Source organism: Cibotium barometz, chromosome 40 (assembly GCF_041138505.1).
Source record: "Cibotium barometz isolate CiBa-2024 chromosome 40, ASM4113850v1, whole genome shotgun sequence".
NCBI classification, from domain to species: domain Eukaryota; kingdom Viridiplantae; phylum Streptophyta; class Polypodiopsida; order Cyatheales; family Cibotiaceae; genus Cibotium; species Cibotium barometz.
Window position 1 is genome coordinate 18,736,098 of NC_141085.1, and position 15,943 is coordinate 18,752,040.

The window sequence follows — 15,943 nt, forward strand, 5'->3', positions numbered from 1 at the left end:
TGGCCTATGAATCCCGAAAACTCAGAACGCATGAGAGAAATTATGCTGTCCATGACTTGGAGCTACTTTCAGTAGTCTATGCCGCCCTGAAGTTGTGGAGACATTACCTACTGGGTTAAAGATGCACTTTGATGACAAATCATCAGAGCTTAAAGTGGATCTTCACTCAGAAGGATCTCAACATGCGCCAAAGAAGGTGGATGCAGACCCTGTAGGAATTTGATTTTGAAATCAAGTACCGCCCTGGCAAAGAAAATGTGGTAGCAGATGCCCTTAGTAGAAAAGCCTCCTTGCTTGCAATCACAGTGGTGTCAAATCCATTGATTAATGAAGCAAGAGAGAAGATCATGCAGGATAGATTCTTTGGCACTATTACTACCCTACTTATACAGGAAAGCAAAACTCCTCAGGAGTTGAACCGAGTTCAAGGGTACAGCCTGGATGAAGGAATTATGTATTATAATAGCAGGTTATGCATTCCCAATGATGAGGGAACTATGGGTCAAATTCTGAATGAAGCCCATGAAAGCCATATAGCAGAACATCCAGGTTTCATCAAGACCTACATGTCTGTAAAGAAAAGCTTCTTTTGGCCTGGACTAAAAAAGGATGTACTTAATCATGTACGTCAATGCTTGATATGTCAGAAAGTCAAAGCCGAGAGAGTAAAAATGCCTGGGAAGTTACATCCATTAGACATCCCCCACCTGATGAAGTGGGAATGTATCAGTATGGATTTTATTACTAGACTACCTTTAGTGCAATCAGGTTACAACTCCATCTTCGTGGTAGTTGACAGACTAACCAAATTTATCCATCTGATTCTAGTAAAAGAAACCTACACTGCAGAAGTGGATGTGGCCAGGGTGTTCCCTGAGGAAATCTTCAGATTGCATGGCCTACCTAGGAGAATATGTATCTCAAAGTACATAATATATTTCATGTCAGCCTACTTAAGAAGTATGTATCGAGCCCGAATCATGTGCTTAATGATGAACTCTTAACTTCTTCAATCCAAGGATAAATGGAACTCCAACTTGAAGAAATCCCTGATGTTCAAGAGAAGGTTCTTAGGAACATAATTCTGAGAGAATTATTAGTCGAATGGAAGTTCTATCCTTTTGAAGACGCCACCTGGGAAGAAAGAAGCCGAATTGATGTGGGATTATCCCCAGTTTGCGAGATGAGAACATCTCGCGTTTTTCAAGTGGGAGAGGATGTAAGATTCCTCCCTAGCCCCTCAAGATGTCCAGTTTCTTCCCCTCTAATCAATCCCCTTTTCAAAATAATAAAAGATCTTGTTTCTACCTATTTTGGCCTAGAGAGAGAAAATATTCTAGAGAGAGATAATTCAGTTTTTAGATATCTTTGGATGGAAAAATATCCCTTCTTATTAAAATAAATTTCCCTGAAATAGAAGTTTAAAAAGAAATTCCTAAGGTGCATTAGAAATAAATTATAATGTGCACAAAAAACCTTAACCTAAGGATCCCTGTTTTTTTTTTAAATGGATTAAGGTCCAAACAAAGATTTGACAGGCCAATGAGATTAATCCAAATGTAGAGAGGAGATAAATTAAAGAATAAAAGAAAAATCTCCCAAAAATGAGTAAATGCTCACATAAGGTGAAGAGTGGACTAAGGACTAAAGAAAAGAATTAAAAAACTGAATTTTGACACCTCAGTGTGGGGATCTCCCCTCATGAAGTAGGCACCTTTTTCTCATCATTACCCCCAATTTTTAATCAATAAAATAAGATATTTTCATCTCTCCTCTCTCCTGTTTCAAAACTAGATCCAAAAAGTAAGCTGAACTGACCCAAAAATTGTCAAACATTGACCAAACTGATCTGAAAAATTCTAGAATCAGTTTGCTTGGTTAGAGGCTCACTTTTTCCTATAAATAGAAGCCTCCCCCTTTTGTAAAAGCTTAATGGTGTTTATGCACTGTTACTCTACTCCTGTCCTGAGCCATCTACATTGAATTTTTTAATAATTCAATTGTTTTTTGCCTAATCCTCTCCAAAGTGAATTGGTGGCCACTATTGCTTCAAACAAGAGTAGAATCCTCAATCCCTCAAGCCAAAGGAAAGCTTACAAGCTCCATGTAAGCTAATTTTCTTACTTTGTTTACAAATTTTAATGAAAAATCTATGATTTTCTTGATTTTTATGTTTTGCAAATGATTGAATTAAATTCAAATGCTATGCCTTTGATGAAAAGGCCACCCCTTTCTCTTCTTTACATTCCAACCTTTCTTAATCCTAGAAAGATTAACTAAGCGATTAATTAAACTTCTTATTGTTTACTCTCTTGAATTTAGAAAATTGTGTAGATTAGAGTTCTATAATTCTAAATTAGGTTAATTAAGTTAAGTGAAGAAAGATAAAAATGAGAAATGGTCAGCCATACAAAGGAGGTTATAGTAAAATTTTTTAGAATTTTGTGAAAAAGAAAGTTTGTTTTTATGTTATTCTAAAAGAGTAATTCCCACCATTTTGAATCTAAAAGAAATATTCTAATTACTCCATGTACATATTCACCTATGAATATGCATGGATATCACTGATATTAATTATTAAAATTGATTTCTATGCATAGAAAGATGCATAAAGGAATATTTTTTAATTACAAAAGTGTGTTTCTTATTAAAATTGATTTCTATGCATAGAAAGATGCATAAAGGGATTTTTTTATTACAAAAGTATCATTCTTATTAAAATTGATTTCTATGCATAGAAAGATGCATAAAGAGATTTTTTTAATTACAAACGTGTTATTCTTATTAAAATTGACTTCTATGCATAGAAAGATGTATAAAGGGATTTTTTTAATTACAAAAGTGTTATTCTTATTAAAATTGATTTCTATGCATAGAAAGATGCATAAATAAATTTTTATTATTACAAAAGTGTTATTCTTATTAAATTTATTTTTTATACATAAAAAGATGTACAATTTTTTTTTAATTATAAAAGTGTTATTCTTATTAAAATTGATTTCTATGCATAGAAAGATGCATAATGAATTTTTTTTAATTATAAAAGTGTTATTCTTATTAAAATTGATTTCTATGCATAGAAAGATGCATAAAAGAAAATTTTTAAATTATAAAAGTGTTATTTTTATTAAAATTAATTTCTATGCATAAAAAGATGCATAATGAAATTTTTTTATTATAAAAGTGTTATTCTTATTAAATTTGATTTCTATGCATAGAAAGATACATAAAAGAAATTTTTTTATTATAAAAGTGTTATTCGTATTAAAATTAATTTCTACGCATAGAAAGATGTATAAAGGAAATTTTTGTAATTATAAAAGTGTTATTCTTATTAAATTTAATGTCTATGCATAGAAAGATGCATAAAAGGATTTTTTAAATAAAAGTGTTATTCCCATCGAAGTTGATTTTTATGTATAAATAGATGCATAAAGAATTTTTATATCAAAATTAGAATTTTCTTAAATACTATGTTTAAATTCTATGAGTATTTGATAAATGAATAATTAAATACTCTAAGAGAGAAATTTCTATCGTTTTATATTCACACGGATTGTAAAAAAGAAAATTCAGAAAATCTATCGAGATCGAAATATTCAGATAAATGATTAATTTATTTCTCATTGGAATTCGTAACTAATTTAGAAATCAATTAAGTGAATATTCAAAGAAAAAAATTCAGTAAAATAGTAACTGAATTACTAAACCTTTTTGAAAAAGATAGTTCAGGAAAAATCTTATCCGACTCGAACCTTGAATCAGTCTATGACCAAGACCAAACTCTTTCGTCAGTTTCGAGGAAAGAAAGTAACTCAAAACTCTCGCCAAATCTGAAACTAAGTTTGAGACTCTTCGAATTGATCTGTGGATCAAGGTTATAGAATTCGAGGAATTCTGGTATGAAATTCAGAATTCCGATCAAGAAGTTTTGGGGATACTAATTCAAGAAATACTCCTTGTATTCAAAAGAAATCAAACTGAAAACTTGCTTATAAACCCTATTTTCTTAAAGGATTGTCTTACGCTAGAATGCTAGAGGGAGCATTTGGTATATGTTTTTCTAAGGGAAGTTCGATTGTGCAACAGTTGGCGGACGGGGAGTGTTCAAAGGACGGCTCACGGGCGGCAAAGCCTGCCCAGGTCTTGACCAGTCTCGGTATGGTTGAAAAATGGTGCGCTTCCGGTACGATAGGCGAGGGCCGACGAAGCCGTCCCTGAGTGAAGTGCCAGGACACCTAAGGAGGATCTTGGAGGGTTCTGACCAGGAGATGCATGGGCTCGCGGTGCCTATGACACCCATGCGTATGTCGTGGAAGATATGTATGATGGACGAAATGATTATTGTAATCTCGTTGTTGTTACTGACCATTAAGTGCCCCTATCAAGTCAGAAGAGTTTAATAGTGGGGAGTCCTTGCTTGGCAGGAAACACTCGGTGGCCACACCTGGGTCGCAACATAGTATTGGTGAGCACCACAACCACACCCAGTTAGATGCCGACATTTAGTCCTAAAACTGTGTAGAATTTGAAGGCATGCCTCAAGCATGTGGAAATGCAGCTTAATGTTACAGAGAATGACTTGAATGATGCATTGGTCAGAAAGAAGAGCAGGGAAAACCTAAATCTGGTTGTGAAGGCCCTGTACAATGACCTGACGGAGGCAGAGGCTGAGCTCAAAGCCATCCCAGAAGAGGCACGGGCCAGTGTATTGAAGGCACCAACAATTGTGTCAATCAATCAAACGAACACTTGAGCTGCTGGGTTGCCCTGTGATGTGTCCAATAATCCGGATGGTGCCAAGAGCTTACAGGTAAACCAAGTTATTTGAGTCTAGAATATCTATCTTGATGAGTGACATGCTTTTGTTTTGCATCAACTTCATGTGCTAGTAGACTTTTAGCATAGTATTAGCATACTGTGTTGGCATGCCTATTCTTTCGAATACAGTAAACTTAGTTGTGAAACATGAACTTGAAGGTATATGTTAGTCCACTTACAATATTGGCACTTATAGTTGCATGCCATGATCATCCAACATATGAAGCTAATGTTGTAGAAGAGGTTATTTGGGAATGCAATTGAGCTTCTTGATGTCTTCAATCCCCATGGCTTCATGTGGAAACAAATCAATGCCAATTGCACAAAGAAACCCCAAAAGAGAAGGGTAATTTGACTTCAATGATCCATTTATGGGTATATGTAATTCCCTTGATGAAATCAATGCATCACATGATCAATGAGGTCTATGGGCATGTGTCCATGCATGCATATTGAAGAGAAAACCCAAGAAAAACCTAATTCTAGGGCACTTCCTCTAAAACCCTGTCCATGCATGCATATTGAAGAGAAAACCCAGGAAAAACCTAATTCTAGGGCACTTCCTCTAAAACCCTGTTTCTCCAATAAACCCTAATCCCCAATTAATTTTGATGCAAAAGCAATATAGGAGGATAGAGGAAGGCTTAACTAAGACAATGAATGATCTCGATCTCATGAAACACATGAAAACCCTAATTTTTTCAAGAAATTTCAAAATTGCAAGAAGAGGAAATTACTCATGAAATCTCTCACTCATGCACAAATTGATCTCTCACTCATGCACAAATTGATCACACAAAATGTATATAGCCAAATATGATTAAGACAATTATTGAGAAACTGTTAGAATATTGTTAGCACCAGCTAATCATGCCTATTAGACTTTTGAAGCATGCTTATCAGTTCGTTGTCTTGTAGGCCGATATCGCTTTTCTTGTTTGTGCAGGCTGTGGGATTGCTGTGTTAAACGAAGAGTAAGTAATGGTAGTCACTCTGCCATGCAAGCACAGCTACCATTTGTTGTGCTTTGCAGCAGCATGTAGCTTTGGTGAAGACTGCATACATATCGGTTGCCGCCAGAAGATACCTCCCTCTACCTCCAACAAGTACTTGTCTCTGAGGGGTACAAAAGGACACCAAACCTTAGTAAGCGATATTGATCCTTTATATGTCACTCTGCTGATCGGCATGGTATTAGAAGTGTGATACATTACTTTCACTCTCTGCAATTGCATGTATGCCTATTAACATAGTTTTAGCAGACTGTCATCATCTGATCCTATAATGTCAGCACACACATTTATGCTTCCTAGTAAAATTAAAGCTCTTACCATTTGATAGCATGTAATTCTACATTTCTTAACATATTGTTAGCAGATACTCGTATGCTTACATATGCTTAATAGCATAATGTTAGCATGCTGATAACCAGGATATTGTTTAATAGCACTTTCCATGCTTATTAGCATTCCATTAACACGACTCTTAGCATATTGTTTGCCTATTTAATAGTAGTTTGTCTAATTATTAGTTGTTAGCATACTATTAGCCATCAGTTTGTATGTTTATTAACATACTATCTAATAGCATTATGCATGCTTATTATTAGCACGTCGTTAACATGACTCTTGGCATGCTATTAACTAGTAGTTTACATGGTTTATTAGCATACTGTTTAATAGAAGTTTGTATGTTAATTAGCATATTGTTAGCTGTTAGCATACTGTTGGCCAAGACTGTTAGCATGCTTATTAGCATACAGTTAACAGAACTGTTGGCATAGTGTTTTTTTAGTAGTTTTCACGCTTGATTAGCATACTATCTACTAACAGTCTTTATGCTTGTTAGCACATTGTTAGCATAAAATAGCATTTGCATACTTGTTATTTAATAGCGTAATCTTTTTTTTGGATGTGTTTCAAGGAGGGTTAGGGTGAGTCATAACATTTTTAGCGTCGCTGTTGGGAAGCCATCCCTTAGTTTTTTTCATCGTTTTGTCTCTAATCTACGCATAACGTGGTTTTCTATGAAAAAGATGTGGATTTGATGGTGATTTGTGTGAGATTTGGTATAGAACAACTCTCTTTTTTGTTTTTGAAAAGAATGCTTTTTGCTTAATTTTTAGATTAATTTGTTATTTTTGTTGTTGTTTTTGTGGTTTTTCCTGTTCTTAGGGCTTGCACATAGTTGTATTAGGCTTAGTTTACACCCATTGCATAAAACAATGCAAGAGAATGCAATTCTTAGTGAATGTTAGCTCTCTTTAGTTTAAACATAGATCTAAGAACATTAATTTGAATTTAATTGTGTGTTTTTTGTTGAAATTATTTGGATTAGAGTGTTAGCAAGCATCAGGAGTAGCTTAATTTTTTTTAAAAACATATTTTTTTTTTGAATTTGATTAATTTCTCTTAATGGATTAGTTTTTGTTATTAAAGATAATTAATCTTGTTCATCAAGAGGCCAAAAATTTAGAAAATGTGTTAATTGGGATCTAAATGGATCATATGAGTAGTCGAAATTAGAATTTTTGAGTGTTTTGAGAGCATCTGATGCATCAAAATACCTAATCACATCAATTTTTTGATCAAGTGGAGAAATTTGACTCTCTTTTTTTGTCTTAAAAGAGGAGACTATAATTAAGAGTCTAATTAATCTCTTAATTTAAATTAATTTACATAATTATTGATATACAAAGATTAGCATTCTCTTGCTCTATCTAATGATAAATTCAATTGTGTGAATTAATTAGAGATTAATGGTTAATTAGTCTTTGATTAGTGTAAAAGAGAAAGATTAGTGAAAAGATTAATTAGAGATTAATGGTTAATTAGTGTGAAAGAGAAAGATTAGTGAAAAGATTAATCTTTAATCATTTTTTTTACATAACTCATTAAGACTTCAATGAGTAGGTGCTCATGAGTTGTCAAAATTATCCATTTTGGGAGTCATTTATGAAGGGTGTAAGATGTGTCATTAAAAGGTTGACTTTTTTGATTCCCACTTATCTTTTTGAAAAAATGTCCATACCCTTTTCATTTTAAATTTAAAAATATTTTTTCCCAAAGAGAAATTCGTATTTCCCACTATACTAAAAAAAAAGGCGTGAAAAGCCAGGTCGTGTAAAAAGGTCCGGTGTGAAAGTGTAGGACGTGAACAGCTTGGCACGTGAATGGCTTGGGCGTGAAAGTGAAGGACGTGAATGGCTTGGCACGTGAACGACTAGCACATGAACGGCTTGAGCGTGAAAATGTAGGACGTGAACGGCTTGGCACGTGAACGGCTTGGACGTGAAAGTGCAGGACATGAACGGCTTGGGATATGAATAACTTGGGCGTGAAAGTGCAGAACGTGAACTGCTGGGACGTGAATGGCATGGCACGTGAATTGCTGGGGTGTGAACGGCTTGGCACATGAACGTGCAGGACGTGAACGGCTTGGCACATGAAAAGGTATGCCAAAAATAAATAAATTGTAATTGCTCATTAAGAAGCATTTAGGCACTCCGACATAGCCACGATAAAGGGATTGCCAGGGATCACACAAGGACTCAACCCAAGGGATGACATCTTTGAGCCATTGAGATCTATGCTGCAAATTCACCTCCCAATGTCGTTGGCCAACAAGCGTGTCATTGGGTTTTACATCCTCTGTTACTTCGATTCCACCGAGCTTTGGCCCCTTGCCTAACATTCTCGCAAATCCTGTAAGTACCAACTCTTTCCTAAATGCCCACACCTTGGACATACTGACTAGTCTAGGAAGGGGAGTAGCCCAAGGACTCAGTAAATCGCTTTCAACAAGAGCACTCACATACGGCTTCAGTGATCATACAGAAATACGACTGTACAAATTTCTAAAATTGTGGGCAAGTACGATGGAACAACAGACTCTGTTCAATTCATTCAAATGTTTGAACAGAGATGCGAAGCCTTTGAAAATCCCAACTGTCCTACTAAGGTACATGTATTGAACTTATGCTTAGAGGAAAAAGCTAGTCGATGGTTCATCGCATTGATGCCGGTGATCAAGACCAACTTTAAAACATTGAAATCAACCTTTATATATGGCTTTTTCAGACGACAAGGTGATCGATGGAGTGCAACAATAGAAATCTATTCAATTGAGCGTCAACTAAATGAATCCATTAGAGATTTTATCATTAGGATAAAAACTCACGTTGTGAGTCCAAGATGTTATCATTAGGATAAAACTCTTGGACTCACGTTGTGAGTCAATTAAACGATGTTCAATTGAGGAGATGTTTCATGATGGGCTTGAAGAATAACAGCTTACACAACTTGATCGTTGTATCCAATCCGAAAACATTCGATCAATGTTGTAAAAGAAGCAATATGTTTAGATGACAACATGCTAGAAGATGAGCATGCTACGAGATGTTTCTCATCTAAACCAAGTGAAGCAATGGCAAAAGAAAGATCGATCTCGGAATTGACATTCCCAAAATTTTATGCAGCCTTGCCTTAAAACCTTATAGTAAACATCTCTAAGAGAGGATGAAAACCTTCAAAACCAGACATCCTTAATGCCTCTAAAAATGACGAGCGAAATGCCTTGTGTTGAGTGCAATCACTATGACCATCCCAATCCTTATTGTGCATACAAGGCACCTGTCCTTCTATATTCTATACTGCATATATTGTAAAACCTTTGACCATGATACTAAAAAGCGTCCCGCTTCATCCACAATGGACTCAAAACCTCCATCTCTCGTGCACCAAACAAAAACAATCCAAAGGGTAGAAATTGCTCAGGAAGCAGTTAATCGAACACTTCTGAAACAGTCAAAAGGAAAGCAAAAGACAATACCTCAACATGGGTAGAAGAACATGCTTTAAAACAGAACCTAAAAGAGAAAACAAAACCTTCTAAACCAAAGAAAGACAAAGGACAACAAACTATCGAAACCAAGGTGTAATTAAAAGACATGGAAAAGGAGTATGTAAAAGACATAAACCCAAAAAGGGACATAAATACGAAAGAGCCAAAAGCTATACATGATGCAGAAGCATCCACATCAAAGACCACCACACAAACCTCAACACCCATATGTGCGACACATAATACCAAAACCCAAAAGAAAACTCGATCTCGTCGCGCATGGTTAAACATAATGAAAAATTGACAAACCAAAGAAAGTCAGAGAATGAAACAAGTTCTAGTACATCACTAAGTGAGGATGAAGCAAGTTCTTACTCTTCACTCACATAGACCAATCAAGAAACTAGAACCCACCTAACTACCCCAAATGGATAATAATGATCACATGACATATACGGAACGCAAAAATCAAGCTCAGGAGAGCATGCTTAGCTTGGTTGAATGTCTTATACAGGGTCACCGGTTGTGATTGAGCCTCATAATGCCAATCTTAAAAGAACAACCAAGATTCAAAGCCTAGAAGAGTACCGCTTTCTCTTTCAAGAGGAAGACATGCTCTCTATAGAAGAGTCATTTGAGACAGATTGTACGAACTATAGGCTTGAGAAAGCACGTGAAGAATTCGATAATTCCCTTACAAGATTAGTGACAATCTCTCAAAACCTCATTCGGAGGAATGCTCTTCTCTCATGATAAAGCCAGCATCACATCAACACTTGCACCTTTAATGGCCCAACCTGAGTTATACAAGGATATAACGAACTACATAAAATAGGATTGTGAGGATTCACAAGTTTCCAAACAGCCCTCGTTAAGAATTGTCAAAGAGCCAAGTGTGCTAGTGTACGCATTGGGTACTCTTAAAAAAGCTGAGACCCAAATAGAGGATGGAAGTGAATGGGAATATGAAACAAACACAGGATCTGAAGCTGAAATAATAACCAAAACACCCATGGTTCCTTTGGAAGATTCTATCATGGTATGGTTGGATTTCCCTATAGGTAATGATGTTCAGCACAAACGCGCATTGATTAGCCCTCGAGCTAGTCATAACATCGTTGACAATAAACACTTGGGTGTCATTGGGACAACCTAAAGTCATCTCTACAAGCAATAGTCTTGCAAGAGGAGCCAATGGACAAAACATTGAAGTTCCAGGTTCCTTTAGATACACTACTCAAAGAAATCGATGGTGATATGGAACTTACATTTCATGTTGCCCTAGATTGCCTTGAGTATGATGTCGTCTTTGGTGGACCTTGGATAAGTGAATCGTTGTATTCACTACATGAATCCATGCAAACAATACCCTTGAACACTCCTACAGACAATGTACAATTGCTATTAACGGGAGGAAGAAACCTTGCAAGAGCTGGAACTTCCAACATATCTTACTGAAAAGATTCCTAGAATTCTGGTTGGACTGTAAATTTCAAATAAAATCACAACAGCTCAAGCACAACTTTATCCAACACGAGAACACAATCTCATGACTCTTGAGCTATGGGATTTGTTAGGTCAACCAACACTCACGGCACATCCTGAAAAGATTACCTTTACACAAGACTTGAACATGCCATGTATGGGGTACTTTGAACATACAATGTATATTGAAACTAATCCCCTCACTTGCAAGTTTTTTGTGGTTGAGTATGTGTTGGAAGAAGATTTGATCTTGGGGCATAAATGGACTGTTGCTTCCCAAGCACCACTGTGCTTTGCTAGCGATAGAGTCATCATGATGGTCAACGATAAAAAGTTGACAATACCATACTGCCAGGAAGAGGATCCAACTTTAATGAATATCTATGCTGCGGAATGCAAAAGGATACAAGCCTCTTCCACACACAAAAACCCCTCTACACAATGACCTACCATCTGCGCCATAACGACTGACTCTGATAAAGCATCTACTCCTTCAACCCCATCCTTACCTACGAAGTTCAATGCCAAGACCTCGTAATCAACATCTATTCCTAAAGAAATTCCCACAGCCAAACCATCTATCTCTAACAGGGAACTCAAAGAAAAGACCCCGGATCCTATGCATCTTCATCGACAAACCTCATCAAAGGAGACAACCACATGCTCAAAGGCCTCACATCGAGATAGCCACTCCATAAGAGACTCTAACCTCATCATCATCAACAATGTCCATGAGTCTCAAACCCACAGCCTCAGCACCAGCCAAAGTTAAGGAGGCATAGTCATAGGGGACGTAGGGGACGTAGGGGACCCTTGGGATGGGGGAAGGCCATCCCATAACGTGCGGGAACGGAAACGGACAAGGGACGTGTGATCCCACGCTGTAACAAGAGGACGGGATGGGACGGTCAGCTGACCGTTGCGCAACGTTGACTAGTCTGCCGTTGCGCACCTGTAGCCGTTGGGCACCTAGCCGTTGAGCAGTCCTCCCCACTTGGCCCATGGCTATAAGAAGAGCCCCCATTGGCACATGCTATAGAAACTTCAACTTTCAAGTATTCAAGTCTTCAAGACTCATCTCGGGCCTCCTTGGCACTTCCTCTAGCCTCTTAGCTCTTGCCTCTCGGCACTTGCAACACTCCTCAAGGCTCAAGCAAGGCTCAAGGCTCCTCAACTTTCAAGGCTCAAGTGGGAAGCTCATTGGCTCAACACTCCTCAACTTTCAAGGCTCAAGACTCAAGTGGGCATTAGGCAACCCGGCAAGTCTCTAGCTCTCCTCAAGCCTCAAGGCTCAAGTGGCATTGGATAAGTTGTAATTTCAAGTTGTCACTTGTCTTGTTGCTCTCCTACACTCACCTCTTGCTCTAGCCTCTCCATTGGCAAAGCCTCTCCTACATCTCTGTCCTACACTCACCTCCATTGCTCAAGCCTCTTCTACATCTCTGTCCTACACTCACGGTCTCACCTCCTCTTGCTTTAGCCTCTCCATCTCTCTCCTACATCTGTCTCCTACACTGACCTCCATTGCTCAAGCCTCCTTGGCACTTGAGTCTTACCTCCATGGCATCTTCATCTCGCGACTATCCCTTGCACCTCGTTTCCGAGCGACGCGCCAATACGAATAGAGGAAGGAGGATCGAAGGTTGTTATATGCACATTATGTGTGCATATACTAGGAGGCTAACCCACATTAGGCTTGTGAGCATGGGAGCATGGGAACAAGCTCTAGTGGAGCATGGGTTAGGACTAACCTTAAGGGTTAAGGTTAGGGTCAGGCATCCAAGGGTCACACATGGAAAATGGAGAGTCAAGAGTCACTTGAGGGCCCTCCTATATAATAGGGGCATACGGCACACTCAAGGGGAGGCTTGGAGGCTTGGAGGCTTAGGCTATGGTCTCTTGTGTAGAGGATCATATCTACTCATCTACCAGTTCACACTATAGCTACATGCTATTGGATTGGAGTTATACCTCTTGATGGTATGGGACATCAAGGTAAAGGTATGATGTATTTCATTATATTTCATATGTGCATCCCTTGAGCTCGGGGTGGATGAGTTTATGCTTAATTTATGCATGTTTATGCATAACAATTATCTAGAGAGATCTTAGGGTTTTAACAGTGGTATCATAGCAATCTCTAGTTAATTGTTATTGATTCTTCTTTTTTATTATAATTTTTGGTATTTTTTTAAAGTAAAATTTAATATTTACTAATAAAAATATTATTTTATTGATTTGTGTTGATGATTTGCACGTGGATCGTCGATATGGCGATTGAAACGCGTGTTACTACTATTCAATGGACGAATCGATGTTGCGAGAGAATTCTGTGAGTTTAATGTAAATTTTTTCTATTTTTTGTGGTTTAAAATAAGCATTAATAGAAATTTTTATAAAAATATCACATATTTTATTGTAAATATTTTTGGTAGAATGGATTCCCTAAATTTCTTAAAATTTTAAGAATTTTTTCTTAATTTTTTTAGAATTTTTATGGTTAAAAATATATTTTTTATACATTTTTACGAGTTTTTCCGTGGGTATGTTATCAAATTTCTGTCGATTTTCTGCTGAAATACAGTAGGGGACAGCATGTTGATGCATGAAATGCTCTCCTGTGCGTGGGATCCTCTTCGCTTCTCAAATCTGATTTTTCTCTTCTATTTTTCTCTCGTCCATGTGAACTTCTCTTAATGGGGTTTTTTATTAATTAAATATTAATTATAATTAATATTTAATCATGATTAAGCTTGGTTTAATTAAATTAAAGAGATTAATTAAAGTTAACGTCTGACTAACAGAGAGAGAAGAGATAGGGTGGAGAGAGAGGAGTTTATTTGGAGAAGAAGGAGAGAGAAGAGTGGAGAGGGAGACCTCCTCTCTCTCTCCCACACTTGCGCACATGTCGCTGGGGAGGGCTGCACAACAGCCCGTCGGACGAAAAAACGCCTCTCCCCTTGAATTTTTAAAAAAAAGCTTTTAACAAAGCTTAATTATGTTTTTATTAATTTTTAATTTTAAAAAAGAGTGTTTTTTTTAAATTAAAAAGCTTTTGAAAGCTCTTCAAAAAAGCTTTAAAAAAGAGAGGAAAGAGATTTGAAAATTTTCATTTCTCTCTCTGAAATTTTCTTTTTCTCTGAAAATTTCTCTTGGAGTTTTTTTTTGGCTTTTCACATTTCCGAAAAACCTTTTGGCTTTCCGAATTCCGAAAAACCTTTTGGCCTTTCGGATTCCAGAAACTTTTGACCTTTCACATTCCGTTTTTTTGTTTGTCTTTTCATTTTCCCAAAACTGTTGTCTTTCCGTATTCCGGGAAAACCATTGGGATTCCGAAATTTTTTGATCGTTCGTATTCTAAATGCGTTCGGGGTGAATTAAATTTTTTAAAAAAAACCTGAAAATACGCGCTAATACGAATAGAGGAAAGAGGACCGAAGGTTGGTCTTGGTGGGAAGAACTAGGAGGCTAACCCACATTAGGCTTGTGAGCATGGGAGCATGGGAACAAGCTCTAGTGGAGCATGGGTTAGGACTAACCTTAAGGGTTAAGGTTAGGGTCAGGCATCCAAGGGTCACACATGGAAAATGGAGAGTCAAGAGTCACTTGAGGGTCCTCCTATATAATAGGGGCATGCGGCACACTCAAGGGGAGGCTTGGAGGCTTGGAGGCTTAGGCTATGGTCTCTTGTGTAGAGGATCATATCTACTTTCTACCAGTTCACACTATAGCTATATGCTATTGGATTGGAGTTATACCTCTTGATGGTATGGGACATCAAGGTAAAGGTATGATGTATTTCATTATATTTCATATGTGCATCCCTTGAGCTCGGGGGTGGTCGGTGGATGAGTTTATGCCTAATTTATGCATGTTTATGCATAACAATTATCTAGAGAGATCTTAGGGTTTTAACAGTGGTATCAGAGCAATCTCTAGTTAATTGTTATTGATTCTTCTTTTTTATTATAATTTTTGGTATTTTTTCAAAGTAAATTTTAATATTTACTAATAAAAATGTTATTTTATTGATTTGTGTTGATGATTTACACGTGGATCGTCGATATGGCGATTGGAAAGCGTGTTACTACTATTCAATGGACGAATCGATGTTGCGAGGGAATTTCGTGAGTTTAATGTAAATTTTTTTTATTTTTTGTGGTTTAAAATAAGCATTAATAGAAATTTTTACAAAAATACCACATATTTTATTGTGGATATTTTTTATAGAATGGATTTCCTAAATTTCTAGAAAATTTAAAAAATTTTTCTTAATTTTTTTAGAATTTTTATGGTTAAAAATATATTTTTTATACATTTTTGCAAGTTTTTCCGTGGGTATGCTATCAAATTTCTGTCGATTTTTTGCTGAAATATAGTAGGGAGCAGCATGCTGATGCATGAAATGCTCTCCTGTGTGCGTGGGATCCTCTTCGCCTCTCAAATCTGATTTTTCTCTTCTATTTTTCTCTCGTCCGTGTGAACTTCTCTTAATGGGGTTTTTTTAATTAAATATTAATCATAATTAATATTTAATCATGATTAAGCTTGGTTTAAATAAATTAAAGAGATTAATTAAAGTTAACCTCTGACTAACAGAGAGAGAAGAGATAGGGTGGAGAGAGAGGAGTTTATTTGGAGAAGAAGGAGAGAGAAGAGTGGAGAGGGAGACCTCCTCTCTCTCTCTCCCACACTTGCGCACATGCCGCCGGGGAGGGCTGCACAATAGCCCGTCGGGCGAAAAAATGCCTCTCTCCTTGAATTTAAAAAAAAACTTTTAACAAAGCTTAATTAT